A 14466-nucleotide genomic window follows, 5' to 3' on the forward strand; every position below is an offset into this window, starting at 1 on the left:
ACTCAAATTATTTTAATGTACATTGAGGAATATTGTCAAATAGGATTGGTCTCAATCATTTTACCCCCCAAAAATGTTTATTTGCGGTTTCTTACCATATCAAATTCAATAATAACATTTTACCCCTTTAGAAAGAATTCCCCATGTGTTTTGTGTGCCTTGGTCAAGATTCTGACAGAGACTGAGGGTAGGAAAATAATTTTTATCTTTGGTCTGCACACACACGAAAAACTGAATTTAATTAATTTCTCCTTTAGAGAGGTTCCAATTTGTCTTTTCCAGTCTGTGTGACTTCAGATAAATGGTTTATGCCAAAGTGTTTACTCTTCAATTTATTATTTTGTTATGGCTCTAAATTGGAATTAATAGAGAAGAAGATCCACAGATATCATTTATATGGTTTATATAAAGACATGAAAGTCAGAATCTGATCTTAGGCTTTCCAGAACAATTCAACCTAAAGGAATAGACTGTGACATCTTTGATTGACAGTCTATTTGCATACAGCACAAACACAGAAGAAACGGAATAGATAGCAAAATGATGGTATAGATACATATTTGAAACATTTTTAGACAGCAATTTAAAAAAAATAATACAGTAAATTATATATTTCCACGATCCATTATACCTTTTTACCATCGTACTAAGAATTTAAGTTATAAAATATAAATTAACTCATCAATCACAATAGAGCAATAGTGTCATTGCTCCCAATTATTTGTGTGGTAAATGATGATTTAATTATATATTTTGACTAATAACTTTATTCTATATTTGTCTTCTTGACTTTTCTGTCTCAACTCAGAGTGTTTTGTTTGCATTTTTATATTAAACTCAATATGTACCTTTTAGAGTTTGAATTTTATCTGGGAGATGTCTTTGACAAACGAAGCATTTGGCAAAGCATAATGAGATTTTTGCACTTCTAAAACTACACAAATTAAACATTTGGAAATAAAAGAACTGAAGGATAAGGGCCAAAATCTTTTTTCTCATTTATGTAGATATTCTATTCCAAAACTTTGAGGCTAAGAAGCATTTTAAGCTTATTTGTTTTTTTAGTTCTCCTCTTCAGAGACTGCATCTTTAATGTGTCATTTTTATCAGGTATTGCAAGCTTATTTGGTATCTAGCGAATTTTCTACTTCAAACCTCAAACAACTTGATGCCATTCCATATATTTTGTGCTGTGGTTCCACAAAATCAATACGATTTAGTGATAGTGTTAGGATCTTTGGGAGGATTATTGGAATTACCCTCTTGAAATGCATAAGACATAGCATAGGAATGTTCATTACTGTACTAGGCCACTTCTGTTGCTTATAAGAGAAATACCCGAGGCTGGGTAATTTGTAAAGAAACAATGTTTATTGCTTACAGCTTTGGAGACTGGGAAGTCCAAAGTGCAGGGAACACATCTGGTGAGGACTTTGTTGGTGGTAGACTCTACACACCTATGCAGGGTCTCACATGGCAGATGGCTCATCAGAGAGAGATAGCTTCTGATGCAATTTCCTTTTAAAGTCATCAGAACCATGATCATGACCACCATTAAACCATCAATAGATTAATCCATTCACTAGGCATGGTCCTACAATCTAATCACCTCTTCAAGGCCCCATCTTTCAATTACCATAACAAGATTTTCCACCCTCTTAATGCTGTCACAGTGGGGGATTAGGTTTCTAATACATGGACTTTGGGGGATATAATTCAATCCATAGCAATTACTCTTTTCCTTAATCTGTAGTTACTCCCAGGACATTAGGTCTTCTCCCTCCTACCATTAATTCCTTCTATGTTCAGGTTAGTTTACATGGACTACCACTCTATTATCTTTACAGTATTCACAACTCCTTCTCCTTTATCATTTCACTGCACTTACCTGTCAAAAAGCCAATCTTCCTAGGGCTACTACATGTTCTCATTCAGGTTGTCCAGAGGTTGTGTCATTTAGACTACAATGTGAATGTTTCTCTCTAGGATAGTTCAATGCACAACTTGCATAATCATTTGCTGTAGCCATATCTGGGTCTAATTTAGTATTCTCTGTACTATTCTTGACTGCTGAACATGAGATAAAACTCACACCACATACCAACTGCTGCCAATGAAGATTTACAGTCTCCAGCTAAACTGAGCTATAATGCTACCAAACAATCCTCTTTCCCTCATCAACCCTCTCTCCCATTTTACACAGTGGCTATTCTCCATTTTGCTCAAATTCCTGCTTTACTATTTACTTCCCTCCATTTGATTAGATGAATGTGAATTCTTCCTCATTGAGAAAATGCAAGAAAGGTATTCCATTAAGGTGCTGCCATCAGTTCTAGGATATTATCTGTATATTTTCCTCCTCCCCTGCTTGTATTAGTCTGTTTCTGTTGCTTATAGCAAACTGCATGAAACTGGGTAATTTGTTAAAAAAAAAAAAAAAAAAGAATGAAATGTATTGCTTATAGTTTCAGAGGCTGGAAGTCCAAAGTCCAGGGAACACATCTGGTAAAGGCTTTCTTTGCTGGTGACTTCAGTGATGGCAGGGTATTGCATTGCAAAAATGGCAGAGCAGAGAAAGACTAACCTCTCATGTGCTCTTCTTTTAAAGCCCTCAGAACCATGCCCCTGACTACCATTATTCATTCACTAGGCATGGTCCTCAGAATCTAATCAACTCTTTGAGGTCCCACCTTTCAATTACCATAGTGGGATCTCCCACCCTCAACAGTTCCAGTGGGGATTACGTTTTGGGGGGACATTCAACCCGAGGCACCACTTTTTAGAATCAAAGCAGTATCCTGCATCCTTTGTAACAGTAATCTTTGTACCTTTAATCTGCCTTCTATTTCTTTCCTCATTTGCAGCAACTTATCTTTTTTATCCTTCCTCCTTGATCTTCACCCTCTTCTATACTGGCTCCTTCCTACTATCATTAACATCTTCTTAAGCATCTTTCCATGTCAAAAAGCAAAACAAACAAGCAAAAAAACCCTGCACACATTCCGTGTATCTGATACTTGTTACAACCAAACTTCATGAATGGGTTATCTAGTTGTATGGTATTCATTATCTTAAACCCCCATGGAAAACCTGGCTTCCTTGTCTCCCTTACCCTACTTCCACAATAACTCACCAAGCAGTCATTCTTCCTGTTTAATATCTACATAAGCAGTCCTTTATTTTCTTCCATTGCTGCCATTGTCTTAGTTTATCTTGTTTCAGCCTGAATATCCCAGGAGTCTTTTCCTCTACAACCACTGTTGCTCCCCTACCTTCTTCCCTTGTCAGTGAGGTTCAGCATTTTAAATTAGCATATTAATAAAGCCATCCTCAGTTCCTTAGACTCTCATCTCCAGGCCTTTGTTGTTCCTTCTGCCTGGAACACTATTAACCACCACCCCCATTTATTTTTTATCAATTCAAGACCAATTTATTCCCAAATTTTGCCAACATAGAAAGAAATAATTTCCTTGAAGAAAAGTGCATTAAATAAATCTTTCAATTCACTTTAACACCTTCTTCTTAAAATTGGGAAAGGGTGATTGTAAAGCTGCAGACACCCTGGGTGCTGCTCTCTGCACCTGAGGAGGTGACATGGCAGCTACAGCCGTGATCCTGAGGTACCAGAGCCCGTATCTGCACTCTGTTTTGGTTGCCCACCATCGAGCTAGGCCTGTATCCTTCCTGGCCTCCGCATCTTGAGCTGGGCTGAGGCCGTGAGGTCCACTCATTCTGGCCAATGCTCATGCTGGATCTTCCCAGGTTGACAGTTGCCTCCCTTCCTCCTCCGCTCATCACTGCCCCTGACACACTTCTACTTCCTGCTGTGAAAATGCAGGATCATCAAATGACCAGCCAGCTAGGAAAGAACTAAAGTTTTACAGGATAGGCTTCAGACTGCCAGCAAACACACATTGCTGGGCTAAAGCACTGTCAGATGTCATACTACTAATCATACACAGGTCAGAACACTGAGTGTAGACATAGCCTCTCTTCTCTCTACCACCCAATACACAAAGGTGACACAGCAGCCACGTCTGTGACTCCTCTAAGAGCAGTTCCCCCTTACTCTTATTCTAGCTAATGCTTTGTCATTTCTCATAGTTCACATTTTGTGGAAAGTCCTTCCTGAATCTCAAAGTATGCTTCAGATATTTTCCTTACGTTCTCCCATAGCATTTATCTCACTTCTGGCACTTAGCAAAATTATTTTTAATTATCTGTTTAACTTAATTTTCTGTTTACTTTTCCCAGATTGCGTATGATTTTTGGTCTCTTCAGCCACCATTCTCAGTGTAGTGTTCTATGTTCTAGCCACTCGGATCTTCTTTCATTTCCTTGATTGCTTGGTTCCCAACCATGCCTGAGTCTTTGCCCATGCTATTCTCATGCCTGGAATGCCCTCACTCCCAATTTGCCTAGTTTACCCTACTTATCCTTCGTATATGGAGATAAGCTTCACTTCCTCAGGGAAGCCCTACCTATTTAATCTGCCAGACTGGCACTGATCATCCTGTTTTATCTTCATAGCATTTATCAGAGTTTAAAGTTATATGCGTCTATGAATTACTTGATTAATGTCTATATGCTCCACAAAACAAAGTTCCAGGAGCTCTTTAGTGACCGTCATGTAAATTGGTTAATTAATGAGTAACTGAATATGTGCTGTCTCTAGTAACCTTTTGGTAAATAAATAAATCCTAAAACAAGGGTGACACATTAATCTCCAATCAAGCATAAGTACCTTTATACAGATTAATATATCACCTTTGAAAAACGTACATGCTCCCAAGGGAATAATGCATAGGACAGAAACATTGTAATAAAACTAGGAAAGAAGAAAGGAGAGTCTAATCATAGATGTGCTGCTTGAAGAGGTCACTACTATGTAGAGCACCAAAGTATGTTTTCTCATTTGTAAAGTGAGACTCACATTAATATCTATCTCATAGGATAGCTGTGGAGATTAATGAGAACTTAGCATACCGCATGTAACTAGGTAAGCAATCAGTGTTATGCACTCAGTTTCCTTCAATGAATATTAATTGCAGTGAATTGAACAACATAATGGAATCAGATGCTCATGATAAGTGAAGAGGAAGCTCAACTGTATGGTAAGAGGATACTGGATCCAAATTCTTGCACCTGAGTTTAGTTCTCACTTTTAATGGTAAAAGACTATCCGAGAGCTTCAGTTTATCCCCTCAAAACGCTGCTATTCTTCCAGACTTGGTTAACTTGAAATATGGTCCATTCAAGAAAAGTCAGGGTAAATACTTGATATGTCTCTTTACTTCTTCATTTTCAGAATGGTACAGATGGGAGAAATTCACACCAAGGATTAGCCTTTCTTAAACTAGGCTTTGAAGACCTTAAAAAAATCTCACAAACTTACTCAATAATAGGGCTTTGTTTTGGTCATACTTCTTGCATTTTTAAGGAACCTCCACCAGTGGGAAATTACCTTAATGAATGTCTGACACCATACACTTATATATGTATATGTGTGTATATACTTCATATGTGTAAAAGTATTATTGTATTAATTGCCTTGCTTTTCACTTATTATAACTTGCACAGCATTTTATACCAGCACAGAGAACTCTGCTAAGTTCTTTTTAATAGATACATACTATTCCATTGTAGTGATGAATTTTAATTTAATTTAGCTTAGTTTAACCTCACCACCATCAATGGCTCATTTGCAGTCTTTTGCTATTTCAAACAATGTTGCAATGAACATACTGGTAACCATGCCTTGTCAAAATTTTTGTGAGTATAATCAAAGATTAGATTCTAAGCAATAGATTTGCTGGGCCAATATATATATATATATATATATATATATTATATATATATTAGATATATTATATATATACACACATACATATACATATACATATACATATATATATATACACATATATATGTGGTTGTGTGTGTGTATATATACATACACGCATATACATACATACACACATGAGAGTACTTTGAAAGTTTGTGGAAAATTGGAACTAAAGATAATCAAAATCTTTCCATGAACTTTATATATTTTAGTTTAAAGTGCACTTAGTAGTTGCCTGCTGAATGAATGTCCAGTGAATAAATGATTTTGGAATACATATGTCTAAATATTTTGAGGTGCAGGAAGGAGGACATCTGCATTTGCCTCATTTTAGGTTTTCTTTTTATAGTTTGAAAATTTATGTAAATGGCATATGTAACTGGCTACCCAGAAAAGGTTCAAGCTCAATATTGCTTGATAAATCTGCTGTTACTGAAAATATTTCACTACTTCTAACCCACTTTTTAACATTTTCTTTATTCTTCCTGAGGCCTGTATGTCTGAAGGCAAAAGAAAATTCCCAACACATTTGAACATCAGCGAAGCTATTAACATTTGTCACAACTTATTTTTGAAAGAATCCTCCTCCACCCACTCACACTTCTTCCCTGTATTTACTGCCCACCCCCAACCCCATCTGAGCATCTCTATTGCATGTCTTTAGAAAAAATCTCTTGTATAATTTGCATGGTCCACATTCTCAAAATTATATGTCATTTGATTAGGTTGGGATAATTTGAAAAAGTTACAGAGCAGATAGAAAGTTACCAAATCTATCTAGTTTAAAGGAACAGTGAATCTGAGCAACTGCGCCTTAGTAACCACACATTCTAGTAGACTAGAAATGAACTAAAACAGACTGCCAGGAAGGAGAAAAGAGAAAACTTTCAAAGAGGGTAAACGAAAGATTTGGAGTTCATATTAAAACAATTATCTAATAAACACCCAGTCTCTAGAGCAAAGTAAATGAGGTACCCTTGTGCTATGGTTTGGTAGGGTTGCCTCTAAACTTCAGGTGTTGCCAATGTGATGATATTAAGAGATGGGGCATTTAAGAGGTAATTATATCAAGAGGTCTTCTCCCCTTGTGAGTGGAATTAAGACTCTTAAGAAAGAGGTTTCATGCAAGATTCAGATCTCTTGCCCTTCTGCCTTCTGCTATGTGAGGACACTGTGTTTCTCTTCTCTGGTTTATGCAGCATTAAGGCGCCATCTTCGAAGTAGTGAACAGCCCTCATCAGACATGAATTTGTTGGCACCTTATTCTTGGAATTCCAAGCCTCCAGAACTTCAGAAAAATAAACTTCTGTTCTTTATAAATCACCCAGTCTCATGTATTCTGTTATAGCAGCACAGACTAACACACCTTTTCTCCTTCCATACATAACATCATGATGCCCTGGATGATTTATTTTACATTTCAAGACTGACCTTAGTATCCTTTTGAAGATTTCACGGAGAACAATGTGTGTTTGGGTAATAGGGATGATGGGGTAGCATTTGTTGGGAAAAAGCTCTGTGTGGTTTTTCTCTGAGATCTACCTCCCTTTTAGGCAGGCTTCTCTCCTAACTAAACATGAGTACATCCTGTGAAGCAATCCTATCCATCCCTACTGAGTATTATTGACAGTTTGTGCTTTCCATCACTATGGATTTGCGATAAACAGGCTCTAAGTGTCTTCTTCCCACAAATGGAGAGAGGGCGTTAAGTCTGCAATTTCTCACTTTAGCCACTAGATGGCAAATGTGCAACAGTAAGCCAAATGCTGCTGGGTTTTTAGAATCCCCAGAGGGAATTCCAGTTGTTCTAGGATTAAGGCACCAAAGAGTGAAATACAGGTGTTTTAAGACATGATGCAATGACTGCATTAGTGAAATAAGGCATAAATTGAACATAACCCAATACCAATGTGATGAAGACATCTCCTTGGCAATTCGTTAACACACTCTTAATGACAAGCATTCAGATTCTTCCACTGCTTGACAAAAACGTCATCAATTTCAAAGTCAAAGAGTATAATTACTGGTTCAGAACAAAAGCCATATATTGCAAGTGGGTAATGGAGTTCCCCTTGAATATGTTTCCAGGTTTATCTATCCCTAGATATCTAGATTTGTTAGAATTCTTAAAGATTTCTTAAGAATGCCTAATTTGCCTATATATCTTCATTCCATTTGACCTAGTAATTCCACACCTGGGAGACTATCCTGAGAAAACAATGTCAAATACAGAAAAAATATTTATTTACAATCTGTTCTTTAAAACATGATATCTGAACATCAGAAACAAATGAAATGTCTAATAATAGGGGAAAAGGTTGATGTTTCCATGTGATAGAATATTATGCCTCTTTAAAATAAGTTCATTAAAATGTTGTAACTACAGAACATTATAGTGTAAAAGGTTAGAAAACAAGGTTTAAACTGTCTGTATGGTATATGTACAAATAATATGCTTAGAAGAATGACTAGAAGAAAATACACCAAAACATTACAAATTATCTCTGAGGAGTGAGCCTGTGGATTATTTTTCCTTATTTCTCAAATCATCTATAATTTTTCTAAATGTTCTATCATAAGCATGTATTATTTTATAGTCTGAACAATAAATATTTAAGATGGAAAACCATGTATTATTAGACAAAGGCAGTTCAGTAAACTAAAGGCAGAATCAAAATATGACAGGAGTGACATATTTTAATTTTTCTCTAATGATCCATTTTTAGGGGTGTTATTTGGAGAAAAAAAGGGACATAAAACAATGGCATCTTGAGGTTAAACTAACTTCCACTTGATCAAGTAAAGCTGACTTTTTCCTCTTTGCAAGATAAGTAGTTACTCTCTCCAGATAGATGTGTTTATTTCTAGATAAATCTGAATTGGGATAGAGCAAAAGGTAGAGTATCACCACCCTTTGGATTATTGTTTTAAACCTGTACTTATATTGCAGGTGGGTGAAAAATTATATTTGTTTCCTCTGATTATGTCTTCTTCTTGTCTTTTCATTAATTCATTCAAAAATAAGTATGTACCCCTACAGCCAGTCAGACATGGTGCTAGCTACCGGCAACACAATAGTAAATGAAATAGCCCTTGGGGGACAACAATAATAAATATATAACTTGAGAGAAAATGCAAGAAAGTTATTTTTGTGTCTTTTTAAAAATTTACATTAAATGTGTCTCAAATAAGAAAAAAATATATATTATTTTAACTCCAGAATCCTAAGCAACCACTCAACCTAATTCTTTATTCATACTAGGTAGGTAGTATTTTATGAAGTTTAAGGGAGTTATTCAATATAGTCAACCTAGCATAAACAATTTGCCTTTTTAAAAAAATAATAGGGATTTTCTTGATTTTTTATGATTCTCTTAAAACTTCATTTAATAACACACGGCTTTCTTGAATAAACAATACTCAAAAGTAGCTAGTTCAATGAACTACAGGTTACGATTTGTTATCCACAATTCTGAAATCCAAAAAAGTGCTTGAAAGTGAAAGTTCTATTCATAAAGCATTTGGTGGCAAAACCTGACATTACCTAAGCTAATTTGACCACAAAACCTGACTTAAGCTGACATGAGGGTGCTTATGGTTTTTATTTACCTCATCTAGCATATTCTAAGTTTTGCTCCAGAAATATTTATGCATTTAATTATGTGGTACTGTCCCAGAGCCGATGGATGATATTACATCACATACAGCATATGTACCCATTACATTTCTAAAATTCAAAAAAGTCTAAACTGTGAGAAACACCTGTCTACAAAGGTTTTAGATAAACAATTGAATACTTAAAGTGATCTTAATAAGTCCACTTGAACTGTCCTCCTCTTATTTGCATCATAAGACTCAAGTCACAGTGTACTAGCATCAGTAAATAAGTTGCTGTGTATCAGCCTAAGCCAATTATGCAACTCATAATACTTTTGGTATTCTATCGCTTTGGACAATAAAGGAAAGGTGAGATCACAGATGTGAAGGGCTGGTCTCACAATATAAAATTGGTGGAGACACCAAAAACGATAGAAACAAGGCCACAAAAGGCACAGACAGTTCATTTATTTTTTTTTTTTTTTTTTTTTTTTTTTTTTTTTTTTGTCTTTTTCGTGACCGGCACTCAGCCAGTGAGTGCACCGGCCATTCCTATATAGGATCCGAACCCGCGGCGGGAGCGTCGCTGTGCTGCCAGCGCAGCACGCTACCGAGTGCGCCACGGGCTCGGCAGTTCATTTAAAAACGCACCACTAAGCCTTAAATACACACAAAAAATTGCTAAACTCCCCTCATAATAAGGGAAATGTAAATCAAAGCACTCCTGAATGCCATTTCTCACCTCTTAGCTTGGCAAAAATTCAAAAGCTTGACAATAAGTTTGTTGGAAGGTTGTAAGGAGACATTTCTGTCATACATTGCCAATGGGAATACAACATGGTACAAACCCTATGGTGGAGAATTCAGCAATATCTAACAAAATTAAATATGCATTTACCTTTTAAATTAACAATTCTACTTCTAGGCATTTCTCTATTAATTTCGGGGAAAAGACATATGCACAAGATTATTCTTGGTGGTATTATTTATAATTATAATATAATGAAAGCAACCCAAATGCCCACACTTGGGCAATTACTTGAATAAAATCTGGCATGTCTAAGCTATGAAAAGTAAGGAAAACATCAACTAACTAATATTGAGAAATTTCCAGAACAAATGATTTAGTGAAAAAAGGAAGGTGCAAAAGACTATATAGTGTATATTACATTTTGTGTAAGAAAGAAGGGATATTATGAATGTGTGTGTGTCCTTACTTTTGGGAAAAGAGACACAGGAAAGATAAACCAGAAACCAATTAAATTAGCAACTATAGCAGGTATATGGTGATGTGTTAAGAGTAATAGATTGTGAAATTTCTGAGTATCTTGATTGTATATAGTTTTGGTTTTCAAACCATGTTAATGTTTTGCATATTCAAAAAATGAAATTTAATTAGCAAGAGTAAAAAAAGCTAAAATTGAATACTAAGATAAATAAATGGATTTAATTATTAAACAAATTGATAATGAAACCACACACACACACATATACACATACAGAATTAATCCAGGTAATATTTGAACATATTATTCTATTTATCCTCACTGGGATATATTCTAAAGACACAGAGAACTGCAAAGACATCAAGAACTTTACATAGCACATTTGTTGTTGTAATGTGCAGTAGTAGCTAGTAAAACTAGCTTGTGTGAACTGCAGAATTGAGCAAATTAGTAAATATGTTGATATTTAGATGGAAACAAGGTTCTAAAGGTAGGAAAAGGAAAATACAAACATGGAATTGGTAAAGAAAAAGAACCCTCTGGTATTAGATTGGAACTCGAATTTTTGGTATGAACTCGTGAATTAAAACCTTTGTCCAATGAAATGTTCTAGAAGCAATGACATCCCAGGAGCAATAAGAACATCTAGTGATCAGATCTTTGTCTCTAAATGTTATTCTCCACTAAAGAGAACCAGAAGTCCTTGGAGAAATAGTTGATTCCAGGTCTGGAGTGGGAAAGAACAAGTGAGCTAAGAATATCTTGTTGAGCTAGAATGCAAGGAACTATGTAAGCACTGAAAGAGATATGTCGAAAGGACATGAGAACCAGCACGAAGAGGAATCCACTGGATCATTTTTGAAACAATTACCATTAAAAATAATAATGATAGCAATGGATTGAAACATACTGAATAAAAAACAACCCATAGTGATATTAAAAAGGTGGAATGGGAGTAAAACTGTTTCTTTACAGAAAATTCAATCTAATAAAAAGAATGTTGGAATTGGAAAACCAACATTTCACAAACATGGCAATAACAATTGCTTCAATCAAGAATATCAAGAATCATCAATGGGCAAAGGCTTAAGGAACAAAACATTCACACAATCTAAAAGTGTCACCGACAAATTACTTACTAATTACAAAAGGGAAAATTACCTCTACAAGAGAAATCTGTTGGACAGACAGCATGTTAACCAGTGATCTAAACTGAAATTACCAACAATAGGACAAAATTACTTGTTTATGTGATGTAGTTAGGAGGACAAAACATCATCTATGTGGTATTTCTGTTACAGATGTTTAACCTAAGTCCAATCATAAAGACACGGCTAGTCCGAATTGACAGGCATTATGCAAAACAGTTGGCTTGAACTCCTCAAAAATGTCAGTTTCGTGAAAAACAAGTAGGGGAAAATGGCTGGAGAGCTATTCTAGATCTAAGAGATTAAATTGGTATGATAAACACTTGCAATTCATAATCTTTGATTAGATCCTTGATCAGGAAATAAAGATCTATAGAAAGCATTGCTAGGACAATTGAGGAAATATGCATATGAAATTTATATTATATAACAGTATCATATCAATGTTAAAAGTTTTTGAGTGTGATGATTGCATTGTGATTATGTAGGAGAATGACCGTGTTCTTAGAAGACACACAGTGAAGGGCCGACCCTGTGGCGCACTCGGGAGAATGCGGCGCTGGGAGCGCAGCAGTGCTCCCGCCGTGGGTTCGGATGGCCGGTGCGCTCACTGGCTGAGCGCGGTGCAGCCGGTCACAAAAAGACAAAAAAAAAAAAAAAAGACACATAGTGAAGAATTTAGGAATAAACTGTCATGAAATATATAACTTACAAGTACATGTGGCGGAGGTGGGGGAGAGAAAGAGAAAGAGAGAAAGAACGTGCACAAATGTAGAATCATTTTACATTAATAACTGGTAAGTCTAGGAAAACGATATGAGGTTGTTCTTTATGTTATCCCTGCAACTTTTATGTAGGTTCAAAATTTTTCAAAATAAAAAGTTGTGAAGAGAAACTATAGGTAGGAGCTATGTATATTCTGCTAATAACCTCATTTCCAGATGTTACATTACAATGAAAGCAAGTCTCAGGCTGCATTCTGCCAGACTTAAAAACATTAAGGACTGGGCAAAATAATACAACCTGTTCTATGTTTTTTGAAGTCCTCATTATCTATCTCCTTAGACATTTGGGATTTTGCATGAAAGTTTCACTTGGAAATGGTGCACCAACATTCTGTTGGCAGGATCAGCAATTCTTCTAACACATCAGACAATAGATCCCCATATTAAGTGTGGGGGCTGGGGGTGGTGGGTTGGCATCAGTTCAAACAGTGACTTGGATCTGGAGAGTGTCTTTGAAGTTGTCAGTTGGCTGAACTTGCCAGATCCTTGCACACAAGGGTGGAGGTTCCTGTACAACTTTCTAGCCAACCACGAAATTTGAACTATTCTAATTTCACCAATGAAAAAAATCACTTTTATACTAAAGAAACTTAATTTGTACATTTAGATAGAAATATTTGAAGAATTTTTCAAATGATAACTAGCCACCACAGGAGTATGGATCTCCAAACAAGAATACTTCAAATTTTAACTAACTGTACCTGGGTTATACATTAATATTGACCCACATCCGTATCTTTATCACATTGTATGAAAGTGTTTTAAAGTAAATTAGACAAATTAATATAAGTTCAATGTCTTCCTTTCTGCAAATAATTATATTCCCCTTTTTAAGTGTGATATTTGTTGACCTTCATTGTTTACTTATTCATGAATTTATTCACTTATTTATTCATGAATTCATGACTTCAGCATTCAATATTTAACATGTATTTATTGAGTGGTTATTATGTACAGGATATTGTGCTTGCTGTGTGTTAAAGAGAATACAAATATAGATCATAGTGCTTGCCATCAAGCTAACGGCACAGATTGAGATGTTTAATATCCTAAGCCCTAGAAAAAAAGAGTCAGGAATGTTTTACAGAAAAACTGACATTTGTTCTGATTCTTCAAAGATAGGAAAACAGGCAACAGGTGGATAAGATGAGGAAAGGCATTCCAGTAAAGGAAATTTGATATATAAAGGAACATTGACCAAAAAAAAAGGTGTGGCAGATTCAAAGAATGTAGAATAGTTTGAGAAGGCTGAAACATATAGTGCATGAAAAAAGTACATTAAAAAAATTAATTGGAGTCAAATTGTGATGTCCCCTTTTGGGTCATTTTAAATCATTTTTATTCTAGGCCTTCCTCAACCAAGTGCTTTTCAAACTTGCTTATTTATAAGAACCAGCTGGCACTTGTAGAAAATACAGATTTCTGTGCCTTGCCCAAGGAAATTATGCCTAAGAATTCTGGAATGAGTCTTGGCAAGTTCTACTTTTAACAGGATTCCTATACACTGGGAGACATACATCTCACTTGAGAAACAGGAGTCTGCTGATTTTTGTTTAATTTTAATGTTATTTTATTTCTGCAAAGCACTGCTTTAGGCATCATAAGGAGAATGCCACATGTAAATTCATGTTTTAGAAATATAATTGACAACAGTGTGGAGGATATATTGGATATTGAAAAAAGCCAACTTAGAAGCCCTCTATAATACATCCAGTAGAACATAATAAGGGCTTCAATTCAGGTCTCAGCATTGGGGATGAAGATGAAAATAGGCTGTATTGAGAACGTAGAATGAATGGGGGTAGTTTTGATTATGAGGAAGGAGATTCTGAGATGACTCCTAAGATTTTAATTTTGGTGACCAG

General features: G+C 35.6%; 1 pseudogene; it reads right to left on the reverse strand.

The window, feature by feature from the left end:
- Positions 1-3936: 3936 nt before the first annotated feature.
- On the reverse strand, positions 3937-4059 carry LOC134368823 (small nucleolar RNA SNORA17; annotated as a pseudogene).
- Positions 4060-14466: the final 10407 nt, after the last annotated feature.

This window comes from Cynocephalus volans, chromosome X (assembly GCF_027409185.1).
Source record: "Cynocephalus volans isolate mCynVol1 chromosome X, mCynVol1.pri, whole genome shotgun sequence".
Lineage (NCBI taxonomy): Eukaryota > Metazoa > Chordata > Mammalia > Dermoptera > Cynocephalidae > Cynocephalus > Cynocephalus volans.